This window comes from Panulirus ornatus, chromosome 19 (genome assembly GCF_036320965.1).
Source record: "Panulirus ornatus isolate Po-2019 chromosome 19, ASM3632096v1, whole genome shotgun sequence".
In the NCBI taxonomy this organism is placed as follows: domain Eukaryota; kingdom Metazoa; phylum Arthropoda; class Malacostraca; order Decapoda; family Palinuridae; genus Panulirus; species Panulirus ornatus.
Window position 1 is genome coordinate 69978468 of NC_092242.1, and position 13535 is coordinate 69992002.

The window sequence follows — 13535 nt, forward strand, 5'->3', positions numbered from 1 at the left end:
GGAGGGTTCTGGACGAGTTGTTGAGTTTAGGGATGTGTAGCAGGTCAGTCCTTGGATGTAGGGGTTCTGGCCAGGGTTTTGAGTTTAGGGATGTGTATCGGATCATTAGTCCATGGATGGGGGGGAAACGCTAAACGAAACCAAATTCAAATGAACCTCGGTTTTCGACGTTCACATTAAAATCTCAGATAATCAGATGAGAAAATGGGAAAGGGGAGTTTTGCTTGTGTCTTGGATGAGAGTGTGTGGCTCGAGCTGTGAAATACTGCTTTTCTTATAGACGCAAGTTGATACTGTCACTCAAAATTGCTGTAGAAGGCAGGGAACCATTGAGGTGTGTGTCACTTGGAAGTGAATATTTTGAGTGATTTTTATGGGAATGACGTATGCTACGAAACCATGGACTGTACATTTTTCTAAGTTTGTCGTAACTGTATATATGTTGGTTATATCACAGGTTTTTAGAATATAGCAGCCATCAATCACTTCATCCAGCAAACGCTGCGAAAGCTATGCGGGTGAAATTGATTAGTATATTTTCCCTCTCCTTCTTTTGTAATATTGAAAGATGATAACATTCGGCAACAAAACTGGTAAACAAGAGGGAGGAAGCATCTGCATTATTATTCCCGAGTTCCGTAATACAACTGTTGCAAAGTTTCCTCTCCGATCTACCATTCTGGACTACAGTGGGCAAGGGGTCAGTCCGCGGTCTCTGAAACACTGGGCAGGACAGAAGCCACACGCTGCAGCCTCTTATCACACTAGGCGGGACGACCGTACTATGCAGTCTCTAGCAAAATGAGTGGGGCTGAGACCACCCAGCACAGTACAGTCTCTTAACACTCTAGTCGGGACGGAAACCATATCCTACTGTCTTTAACACTTGGCGGGAGTCACTTTGTTTTAATATAATGCTCTGCGTCTTCGTATAACCTCTTGAGCGCTAACGTTAAGATCCCAGGCCCTTGACCAGAACCTTAACTATTAGGTCAAAGCCCAGGCTGTCATGTCATGCTCATGGGTTGTCCGATGGTTCTCAGAGGGTCGCACCCTCGTGCTCAAAGGTCAAACTAACATGCCGGAGGTTAAAGTAGCCAAGCAGACATTGGAAAAGTTAGGTAATTCTTAAGACGAGATGGGGTGAGGCCCAACCCCATAGGACTGGGTGACTACCGCCGAGCCATGTCATGGCGTTATGTGACTATCTCTCTTGTCCATTAAGAAATTCTTTCCTGTTCTTCCCTCCGTAAGCTGTCTTGCTACTCCTCTCCCTCCATGCCACTATCACTACCATACCCTAGTGTAAGGATCGTGATGGGTCTGAGAAGATGGAAAACCTCGATCCGTTTTTATGGTGGTCACAAGAACTTATGATGTGATATTTGCGCCTCAGATGTGAGTTTCACGTCATTTTTCGTGGTCTTATCCGGACAATAGCTTGACTAAGACCCTTGGTAGCGTTAGTTAGATAGGTAGGTAAGTAGCCTTAGGTTAGGGCACCCGGCCGTTGGTCACAGAAACCTCGCAAAGAGTAAGTTCATGCCACGGTAAACGTAACACTTACATACAGAGAGTAGAACCTCTGCTCTTGCATCACTGAGGGCTTAACACATAAGCAACTCTAGTCTGCAAGGCGACCCGTCCACCAGTGCAAGTAAACTTAATAGTGCTCTTGGAAGCTGTGCTGGAGGCCGTCTTACTGCTTAAGAGTAACGTTGTTTACCTTCTCCCTCCTTCCTCCCCAAAATCCCTTGTCCCTCCTCTCCCCGATTTACCCTATCCCTAGTGGAAGCAAGGAGGGTATTAGGTGAGTAAATATTAATTCTAGATCATTGTTTGATCACTGGAGGGATTTACAGACATCTTGAATTTATGGGAAGTGTCAAGTGGGGCATGGGATCCATCTGACTGTTCCACCAATAGTTTAAAAGTTCTTGACTGATGATCCCCAAAGTCCTCATAAAAGTTATCCAGGGCTACGTGAGGTTAGGTTAGTCGTCACCTTTATCAACAGTTTTTATGTGCATATTATTTTCCCTGTATGTTGTATTCTTTTTATGAATATTTCCACTCATTCTTTCTCTTTTTTTTTAGGTCACACAAACATAAATTCCTCTCGTACAGTGCATTTTTATTTTTCCCACTTCTTTTCCTTCTCAATTTTTTTCTATAAATTTCGTTTCATCTATATTTCCATCAACTTCAGATTTCATCAGCCTCCACCTATGTCACCCATAGTTAAATACTGATTTCCATTCTGATATTTACCACTATCGAAATAGCTCTCTCTCTCTCTCTCTCTCTCTCTCTCTCTCTCTCTCTCTCTCTCTCTCTCTCTCTCTCTCTCTCTCTCTCTCTCTCTCTCTCGTCGCCCTGCAAACACAGTTGCTGATGTCAGCTCTTAAGGTAGCACTGAGTGCCCTACCTGTCACATACGCAGAGAATTAATTGTTGCCTGTCATCGTTTGACATCTTGAGCAGGACGGGCACGACCCCTTAATCACGACGGGGAGAATGCCCTTGGCCTTTGACCTGACCCTTTTAGGTTTCAGATCAAAGGCCCTGCCGTCATACCCATAAGGTTACCATTATTACCTTCAAAGAGCATAACCGGCAACCGCCAACGGACGCCGTTAGTCTCCGCAAGTTTAGGGATGACTATTACTACCGGTAAAAACCTTTGCGGTCGTTCCCAGGACGTTCCGCCAACCTATTTACTTTACTCATATATCAGTTTCCTCTTTATAGGTCTATATCAACGTTGTTGTTGTCTGTGAATTATTTTCATTGCATAATTATCGATTTTGCGTCGATTGCCTCCGTGATCTGAAATTCTCTCTCCTATTTTCTGGACAGTCCCAAATACATGAAGAAATTCTGAATAGGTTACCCAGTACCCAGGCCCCAGCGGCGTCCAACACACCAGTCTGGTGTTGGCTCCCGTGATGGTAAGACGTGTGCAAACATACATCTAGACTTTTATTGCCTTACTAGCGTATCCCGTATGTATATTCCCTTAATTTATATCAACTGGAGACAGTCTGGTGCCAATTTGTACGTTCGCGTATGGAACATTGAAATAGTAATTAGAGACGCAAAATGTTGAATAGTTCGGATAAACTTTAGGCACTGTAGTGTTTCGTTCCCTAGTGTTTCGACTACTGATCCGAGAAAAATACATACGAGACTCTTAAGGTGCGTGAGGATAGGGATCGTGAAATAACTGCTCGAGGCGAGTGTAAGGAAAACTTTTAGATCCTTGTAAATGTACCATACTCACACGTTTCATAATAAGCAGTGACAGTTCTCCCATAAACTCCACTGACGACATTAACATCAGAACTTTGTGAAACCAATCGAGAACCACTGCAGAAAAAAAGAATCATCATACATGGAACAGACATTGAAATCACTATCTGTAGTGACTAAAAACAACGAATAGAAAAAGGAAAATGCGTGCTAGAATTCTAGTATTAGTGTTTTTTATCATCACTGTAACGCTGTGTTACTGAAAATTCAGAAAACAGTATTGGATCATCATGTGACACAAGTCTCACAGGACCTGCGGCATCAACAGGTGGTAAGTAGTGAGAAGCATTATTCTTTTTTGCGAAAAGTGTTTAGGAATACAGTTAGTGTTATCTTTTTAAGAGTATTAACATTAGCTGCGTATGAATATTGATTATATTGGTGGGTAAATGGTTATAGTAACAGTGGTGATTTTACTATGCTGATGGTATTGATTATATGGGTTAAGGATGATGAGGACGATGATGGTGAATGGTAATGATAGTAATAATGATGATAATGATAACGGTAGTAGCAGAAGTAGTAGAAGTAACGAGTAGTAATAATGATATAATGTATCTCTCTCTCTCTCTCTCTCTCTCTCTCTCTCTCTCTCTCTCTCTCTCTCTCTCTCTCTATCTATCTATCTATCTACTTACAGTAAGCGAGCCATGTTGGGTCCTCGTCCCACAAAGACATTAGGAATTAATTGGTAAAAAATCCGACCCATGACTTGGGCCTAAATCCAAGAGGGAGGGAGGAGACAGATGTGGGTGTCAGAGGAAGAAGGAAAACGAAGACGGAAAGGAACTAGAAATAGAAGGGAAGGAGAATAAATGCAGGTTAGAAAGGATGAGATGGATATAGAAGGGAAGGGGAATAGATAACGGATTAAAGGCGGAGAAAGGTAGTGAACGGAAAGTAGAAGGAAGTGGGAGGAGTAAAGGAATACGAAATATAGATAGACACAAAGTTAGAAAGGTTAAGAAAACAGTAAATGAAAGGAGGGAATAGAAGAATGAAGTCAGTGAATGAGAGAGAATATATGAATACGTTAATGAAAGAATAAAGTCAGTGAAGGAGAGGAAAAGAGTTAGAGAGATTATATAGGAGTACGTACAAGAATGGAAGGTACAGAAGAGAAAGTCAGTGAAGTAGAGATAGAAAATGAGGATGTACAAGAAGCAAATGTAGGGAAGACTGACGTATTATCCAGTACCGCAATGCCAGTCCCGCCAGTTGATGATCAAATGATAAATACTTGCGTTTGAGAGCTGGCAAACGTTTTTCATGCTACCATCAGGTTACGTTCATAACGGCATCAGCTGAGTGTGGTGCTGTAGCAGCTGAGGATGGTGCTGCTGCATCAGCTGAGGACGATGCTGCTGCATCAGTGTGGTGCTGTAGCAGCTGAGGGTGGTGCTGCTGCAGCATCAGCTGAGTGTGGTGCTGCAGCTGCTGAGGGTGGTGCTGCAGCGGCTGAGGGTGGTGCTGCAGCAGCTGAGTGTGGTGCTGCAGCAGCTGAGGGTGGTGCTGCTTCAGCATCAGCTGAGTGTGGTGCTGCATCAGCTGAGTGTGGTGCTGCAGCAGCTGAGGGTGGTGCTGCAGCAGCTGAGGGTGGTGCTGCAGCAGCTGAGTGTGGTGCTATAGCAGCTGAGGGTGGTGCTGCTGCAGCATCAGCTGAGTGTGGTCTGCAGTGTATCAGCTGAGTGTGGTGCTGCAGTGCATCAGCTGAATGTGGTGCTGCTGAAGCGTCAGCTGAGTGTGGTGTTGCTGGAGCATCAGCTGAGTGTGGTGCCGTTGAATCGTCAGCTGAGTGTGGTGCTGCTGGAACGTCAGCTGAGTGCATTAAAGTAGCTTCAGCTGCATGTGATGCTCCTACACCATCAGCGAGAGAGAGAGAGAGAGAGAGAGAGAGAGAGAGAGAGAGAGAGAGAGAGAGAGAGAGAACTTACAAGTGCTTAAGAAGAGATTTTTTCCAAAAGGGGAAGGCTAGCGCACATTACTTCACCCAGGAAATCAAGGGTTACGTAGAAGCGAGCCATATGGGTTATATGCATATGTGAAGTTTTGTACGTGAGATGGAGAGATTATATGTTTGTGGACTGGGGTCTTAATCACATTCCTTATGCTTTAATGCCATTTTGATCATGTCAGCAGAGAAAAGTTTTATTGAACGGTGCAAAGGTAGAGCAACCAGGGGCCAAAGCGTGAAATTAAGCAAGAATCTTATTAGAAAAGACATAATAAAGCACTTTTAAGTATGTGAGAGGTGGATGCATGGAATGAACTGGGCTATGAGTTTGTGAGTATGGACAACACATGGTTTGATGTATGTATGTATGATATCAGAGAAGGTGCAAGAGATGGGGATCCCACAAGTGTAGATATCCTCTCCGTACAGTACAAGTAAGTAATTACACATGTAATACATGATACTCATGCGGTCATTACCATATATGAAGATTGATGTGTGTGATGTTCAGCGGTGGATGAGATTAGCAGGCACGGACTACGTGTATGTGCCAAGGACAGCCTTTACAAACCTTCCCATAATGTCCACATCCAGGTCCCACAGACCTTTCCATGGTTTATTGCAGACGCTTTACATGCCCTGATTCAATACATTGACAGCACGTCGACCCCGGTATACCACATCGTTCCAATTCACTCTATTCCTTGCAAGCCTTTAGTCATCCTATATGTTCAGGCCCCGATCACTCAAATCTTTTTCACTCCATCCTTCCATCTCCAATTTATCTCCTCTTTAATACGTTTCTTGATACTTTCTCACTTTGTGTTCTTTCAATTTTTATTCATTTATTTTTCATTGTTATCTTTGCTCTTATTCCATCGTTGTATTTTCGAACTTTTCACTTTTTAGCTTCATTCTTCATTTTAAATCTACTAGCCTTTTTCTTGTATTCATTTTTCCTAAGCTTTTATAGCATGAGGTTTGTATTACATTCGCTCTCTCTCTCTCTCTCTCTCTCTCTCTCTATCGGATCCTTTATATTATCCTTCATTTTTTTCAGAGCTTTGAATCTCCTGGTCAACTCTTCGTGTTGATCTTGTTTCCTTCTTTCAAATTCTGGAACACTTCTTATTGTCTCATTTTCTCTTGTCAAACTTTTCATCTTTTTCTCTTCTCTTCGTCCACATTTCTCCTGATATCTACGTTTCATTGTGCCCTTCCTGCTCCACTGGATTTTCCACTTGTTCTCTCTCCTTCACATCTCCCGTAATCATCTTATAGGTCTGGGTTCTTAGTGTACACAATCTACTCTTGGCCATTAGTGTGTTAGCAGCTGCACTGTTCCCTTGAGAGAATTGCTGGCAGGGTCCTCGGTCAGAGTATTTATATATGTACTTATTCATTCCCTTGGTAGTACTACGATTCATGATAGTAAAGTTTCAGTTACGTGTCTGGAGAGAGAGAGAGAGAGAGAGAGAGAGAGAGAGAGAGAGAGAGAGAGAGAGAGAGAGAGAGAGAGAGAGAGAGCATATCATAAGGAACCTGCAAAATTTATCCTGGTGTAACTTACATTGATAATTTTGGGGACGTCTTCCACCCACGCATATCAGTTTGAAGGTGAAGGCAAATGTGTTTGCCACCGAACTTCCTCCTTAAGTGAGTGTCCCACCGGGCTGTTTGATGCTGCAGCTTACCGTAATCTGTTCCAATCTGTGCAGTCTTGTTGGTCAAATGTACCTTGGAGAGAGCAACCCACTTACTTCCCTGAGGAATTCAAGGGGTCCTCATAACGTTTCTTTTATTTTATTTTCTGGTAGCTAGCTGAATGGCGTGGGCCCCTAACATACAAGTTAATCTACCAGATGTTCTAAGAGCATCTCTCCTCCCTTTTAGATCATATTAGCACATTACACCCAGTCTGTTATTCCAGCAAGATAATATCTTTTGTCTGTAACTTAGGTACTAGGCCTCTTAGTATTTCTCATTTGTTTGATATGATGTATTTTGCATGTACGTTCTAACGGGTGCACTTTTAGAGCAATCATAATGCCTCAGTGATTCGGATAATTTGTCGTGTCGATGCGGACAGACGGTGGTGGTATCATCAGTAGTCTTGACCGGTGGAAGTAGGACGATCAACCACGCGGTTATCAGACAACTGGGAGACGTACAGTCTTAAGGCTTAATGCCACGGGGAGTGAGTTCGAAATTCTTATTGTAGTTTCAAGACTATACGGGGCGTTTGACGTCTTCTGGGTGAGTAGGCTCTCGAGAACTGGGCGCACAGGGCCCGTCAGGAAACAAAAGGTACGTGCCTAACAAGAGACCTGGCGAATCCGGTGGTAACAACAGGTAGTTTCTCAGGCTGTTTGTGGATGGTAGTAGTTCAGTAATAGTACGATAGGAGAACATTTGCCTCGTATTTTGTATTCATGGGTCAGATTTTAGTTTTGAAATATTTTTTGTTTCGACAGACAAAGAATTTCGGTTTGAGTGTGGGTCAAGGGCACATATCTAGAAGTAGGTGGAGGCCAGTATATAGCGTACACTGGGTACTGTACATGGACATAGGAGGGTGACTGGTGTGCCCGAGTGGGGCCCAGAGGGTTCCCTTCCTGTCAGACGTGGAGGAGCTCTGGCCCCTTTCATTTCGAAAGTTCTCAACGCCATCATCGCTAAGCTGACAGTTTTTCTTCCTTGTACTTTTATTAATGAAACTGTCGTTCTGTCTTTAAGTGGCATCTTCCAAGGATGATGTGTAGGTGTATCGTGCGTTGATACCAGTATCTGATGTTAGTATGAGAAACAGTAGAGGAGCTAGCACAGTACCTTTTGCGGGCGAAGATTTGAACAATGGGGGCAGTGAACTTCGCATCGTAATATAATTCCCTTTTGCATCCTGTCATTTAAAAGATATTGATCAAGTGTCCTAATTTGCCAGCTGTCTCCTTGTAATGCATTTCAAAGTACATTTGTTAAAGTCTACTTGCGAAACCTGTGTAAATAACACAAGCATTCTACTTTTGCCTTGGAGTCGAAGATTATTTCTTGTAAACATGCTGGGCATGGAAGACAGTAAAGTATGCCAACTGAAGTTTAAAGATAAAGTAAGAACAATAAAGGAAGATTGCGTAGGCATCTGGAGCCCAGATTTGCTTTATCCGATGCCTACAGCCGTTGGAAACACGATAGAATGTTCAGCAAATTTAGAAGACCCTTAGAACAAGGTGTATTGTCAGATGAGTCAGAATGAGATGGGCTTATAGGCTGTGCATTCATACCGTCAGATCAAAGATAAACACGGTAGGTTTGTCAGAGAGAACCAGACCTGTAGGGGGCAAAGGGCAGACTTCCGAAATGACCATAGGGATATGGTCGAACTGTTGTGAGAGACACGATACTGCAGCCCGTACGTCGCGCTCTTTCGGGTTATTTAGGAGTCTGTGTGACATGTGATGTCTTTGTAAATAGCCTGTAGGGTCTCTCTCTCTCTCTCTCTCTCTCTCTCTCTCTCTCTCTCTGACATGGGGTCAGTACGTAAACTTTCTCGGGATGATGCGACTGTCAGAACTACTTTTTCTTCTCCACAATAGAAAATTGAATACCTTTCAACTTAAAGAGACAGGCATACGGTAGCAACGAGACATGAGCTGTTATTGAGGATTTAATCCTCAGTTTTCTTTCCTCGGGAGAATCGTGTTTTTTTTTTCTCGCATTGTTTTATCAAAAGAGATGTTCTTTGGGGGAGTTTGGTTCTGGAGGATAACTCATGGCCATCCTGGCTAATATAATGTACGAAACTAAGACAGCTAATTAAAACTTGGGAATTAATGTCTCAGAAATAACAAGTTTTGAGGGGAAAATGCTGAGACCTCGTCTTAAACACACACACACACACACACACACACACACACACACACACACACACACACACACACACACACACACACAGGACACTAAAGTTGTTCTGTGTGGAATTCTTTTACGAGATAATTTTGTTTTACAGGAACAAAAGCCATGTTCTTATGAATCCATTTGCATGTATATGGATTTCAAACTTGTGATTGCACAGTAAGGCCGTATTCTTTTGAGAACTCCACAATCGCTGGTCGTGACGTCTTGCACATGATTAAGAACTACGCAGAAGACAACCTGTCATTACGAATCTTGCTAACTGGATACTTCCAGTTGGATGGTGCTCCACCCAACTATGCTGTTGCTGTCCGTACCTACCTTAACAGGGAATTTGGAAGGGGCTAGATTGGAAGAGGAGGACCACTGGCATGGCCAGCATGTTCTCTAGACCTCACACCGTGTGATTTCTGGCTGTGGGAATGGTAAGAGAACGTGCTTGTGCTACGAAGCCACATGATGAGTAACAATACCCAGTGTGCCTAAGGGCTCTGGATACCACCTGTAGAAGATTCCAAGAATATGTGGACAGGGATGGTAAGCAGGTGGAGACTTTTGAAAACATAATATTGGTTCTGTTTCTCTAATGAAGTTGCTTCCATAGAAGTGTTAATTTTTTTAAACATCCTGTATAATCCATGCTAGTGGGTTCACATCCAGTGATGTACGTCTGGATCCCATTTACGCACATCTGAATCCCAAATATGTGTGGCATCCAGTCTAAGTTATACGAATTTGATCCAGCTATGTAGTTACGAATTTAAGATATATCGGTACGAATCGTGGCGTAGAACTCTTGAATATTCCTTACCTGAACGTTTAACAAATACTTATGATGTGTGTTTCTCACAGGCTTCGTTGTTTGGCCAAATGGTCCAGTTTGGTTCATTATTCCTCGTGTCCTTTAGTGCTGGTTATGAAGTTGCTTGGCATAGGCATCATTTGATAGCAAGTTTGTAGTCAGCAGAATTAGTTCAATGCATTCAACCGCCACTTCTTACCGTTCCATGGTAGATATAGCTAATTGGATATCTTAAATGAGGAAATGGACAGGTATTGTCGTCTGTTTGGCTGGGAAGACCTTTGTTAAAAACGATACCTCATGTCATTTTGTCGTGCAATATTCATTTCTCTCGACCAGTAATTATGATGAAGTAGGAGGCAATTACCTCTTGGTGTATGCTAGTGATAAGCGTGACTTATTAAGGCCTTAATGAGGGATTATTAACCTCTCATGGCTACTGTGAAGTGCGCGGTTTTAACTGAACGCGCGAAGCATTGTAAGGGTCGGGGCAACAACAGTACTGCCTTGTGGGAGAGTATCAGTGTTTATTTACCGGGTGTGATAGCGCCCAAGTTTAAGTCGCTTGTAACCTCATTGAAGACGTCTCTTACAGGCACATATATGTTTCTACTCAATGAATCAAGTTTATTCACTCGTTCAACTATGTTAAGACGAACAAGAAATTGTTGTATATTTCTCTCAAGATGAAATTTTGGGGTAAAAAAAGGTCTTAACATGAGGAAGACGACGAACCATATTTCTCTTAGCGCCTTAACCAGAATATCATAATTCGTTGAGGAATATCGGGAAGTGACTCATTAACCCCAGCTTAGGAGAATCTGTATTGGGTGGCGACTGGTAACCCTGCACGGGACATGCTGTATAGACAGAGACTTGTGGCCCTGCCTACGACACACCGTGAAGGGCAATTCTGGTGCCCTACATAGGACACGGAGTACAGGGCAGACTGGTGCTCCGGAAGAGGACACACCATATAGGGCAAAGACTGTTGGCCCTGCACAGGACATGCTGTATAGGGCAGGAACTGATGGCCCTACATGTGTCTCTTGACACGTGCAACACGTTGTAGAGGGAAGGGACTAGAAGTGGATGGGTGGTCCCACATAGAGCACGTTGGTTAATGCAAGGACTGGTGCCCTATTTGCCTCTAGTGAACACACTTACACGCTGTATAGGGCAGGACTGGTGACGGCCCTCCTTGTGACTGCTGACGCGTGAGATACCCTGTTTGGGTTTTTTATGGCCCTACATACCTCTGGTGACGGGTGGTACACACGCTCTGTAGGGCGGACAAGAGGCTGGTTGAGGGGAAATAGGTTAAGGGTGAGGAACAGGTGGAGAAGTAGAAGTTGGACAGGAGGAGGAAGTGGAGGGGTGAAGAGATGCTGAAAAAGTCAATTTAAGTAAACTGTTGTTACTTTACTTTAAAAGGCGATAAAATTTGGGTTGAGCGAAAATGTCTATGTATAGCATTTTCAACCGTAGAGTCCCTGTGTCCACCGAATAGGGTAGTAACGTCGTCAGTGTCGTCTATCTGCCTGTTAGTCTGTGCGTCCGTCTTGTACCTTCCTCAATTGCTGTAAATCACATATCTCTCGAATGATGATTACTAGCCTCATAGCTTTCTTACCAGCCACGTGTCTCATCTTGGACCTTGTAAAAGGTTCGAGAAGCCTTCTTTATTCATGGATACGTATACGAATGTAGCTCCTCCCACAGCCATACAGTATGTGTGGAATGATCTTTTATTCTATATAGGCATCTACTATTTTAAGATCATCCACATTATTGATATAATAGTTTGACTGGTATTTGGTACATATGTGTGAAGATTATTATTCATCCCTTACGGCTTGAAGCTAAGTAACTGGGAATTAGTTAACCCGTATGTAATGCTGAACTGTGGTGTTAGTTCTCTGTCAGTAATTACGCAGTGAAAAAGGAAGCCGCGCTGACCAAACAGGGACGCTAATCTAGCAGAGTAACCTACTATAACCCAGCCGACTAAGCTAATTCAGTAGAGAAAATTAATCCAGCGGACAAAGTTAACCCGGCATACAAAGCCTTGTAAATGACGCCAACCTGGCGGACGACTGTAACTAAGTAGAGTACACTCTGGTGCAGGGTTCTTTCGGCTTTATACAAGGTGTTGTTATTACTTATCGTGGACAGACAAGATGCATAAAGAAATAGCATGTTGAGGTACTGAGCGAATGTCATAAGAAAAGCCATATGTTTCTCAGTTTTGTCTTTTAATCGCTTGAATAAACGATACGTCCATAACTTAAAGCTTTAACCTCCCTTGGAATTTCGAGTGTTTGTAGAAATTAGACTCGTACATCTTCCCAAAGAACAGACGTCAGTTTACTAAACGTCTTAAGAAAGAAAAAAAAAACACGCTTTCCGTTTTTCTTTTCTTTTTTCCTCAAAGAAAGTGAATGATAAAGAGACATGATACGAGCCAGCCAATTCACTGATGCCCATCGTCTTTTTACCCCCGACACACTGAAGAAGACATGAACAAAGGCCCTTTGAAGTGCGTCTGCCATATGATGGTAATAATCTTAACAAAAATAAGACATTTGGTGAATTTTGATAAAGAAATTACGTAGAAAAAGAAGACATAAATTTTTTTTATATTTGCAGGTAAGGGACTGACGTGTACCGCGAACATGCCCTCGCCCGAGGGGTAAGTGTTGGCTCATTACGGTCTTGTGTGGTAGCGACCCAGGCAGTAATGCTGGGGATATACATACATATATATATATGTATATATATATATATATTATATATATATATATATATATATATATATATATACATATATATATATATATATATATATATATATATATATATATATATATATATATATATATATATATATATATATTTTTTTTTTTTTTTTTTTTTTTCTTTGCCGCTGTCTCCCGCGTTTGCGAGGTAGCGCAAGGAAACAGACGAAAGAAATGGCCCAACCCACCCCCATACACATGTATATACATACACGTCCACACACGCAAATATACATACCTACACAGCTTTCCATGGTTTACCCCAGACGCTTCACATGCCCTGATTTAATCCACTGACAGCACGTCAACCCCGGTATACCACATCGATCCAATTCACTCTATTCCTTGCCCTCCTTTCACCCTCCTGCTTGTTCAGGCCCCGATCACACAAAATCTTTTTCACTCCATCTTTCCACCTCCAATTTGGTCTCCCACTTCTCCTCGTTCCCTCCACCTCCGACACATATATCCTCTTGGTCAATCTTTCCTCACTCATTCTCCCCATGTGCCCAAACCATTTCAAAACACCCTCTTCTGCTCTCTCAACCACGCTCTTTTTATTTCCACACATCTCTCTTACCCTTACGTTACTTACTCGATCAAACCACCTCACACCACACATTGTCCTCAAACATCTCATTTCCAGCACATCCACCCTCCTGCGCACAACTCTATCCATAGCCCACACCTCGCAACCATACAACATTGTTGGAACCACTATTCCTTCAAACATACCCATTTTTGCTTTCCGAGATAA

General features: G+C 42.8%; 1 protein-coding gene across 18 annotated transcripts in view; it reads left to right on the forward strand.

The window, feature by feature from the left end:
• The window catches only part of LOC139755660 (FMRFamide receptor-like), a 786605-nt gene that overhangs the window by 506083 nt on the left and 266987 nt on the right, over positions 1–13535 (forward strand). For 5 of the 18 annotated variants that reach the window (XM_071674292.1, XM_071674295.1, XM_071674304.1 and 2 more), the window contains exon 1: positions 2912–3583. The exons of 11 other annotated variants lie outside the window; for them this stretch is intronic. The gene's annotated coding sequence lies outside the window, so the exon portion shown is untranslated. Of the gene's footprint in view, positions 1–2911; positions 3584–13535 lie in introns of those variants that run through there. 2 more of the 18 variants (XM_071674297.1, XM_071674300.1) reach the window with 1 other exon arrangement.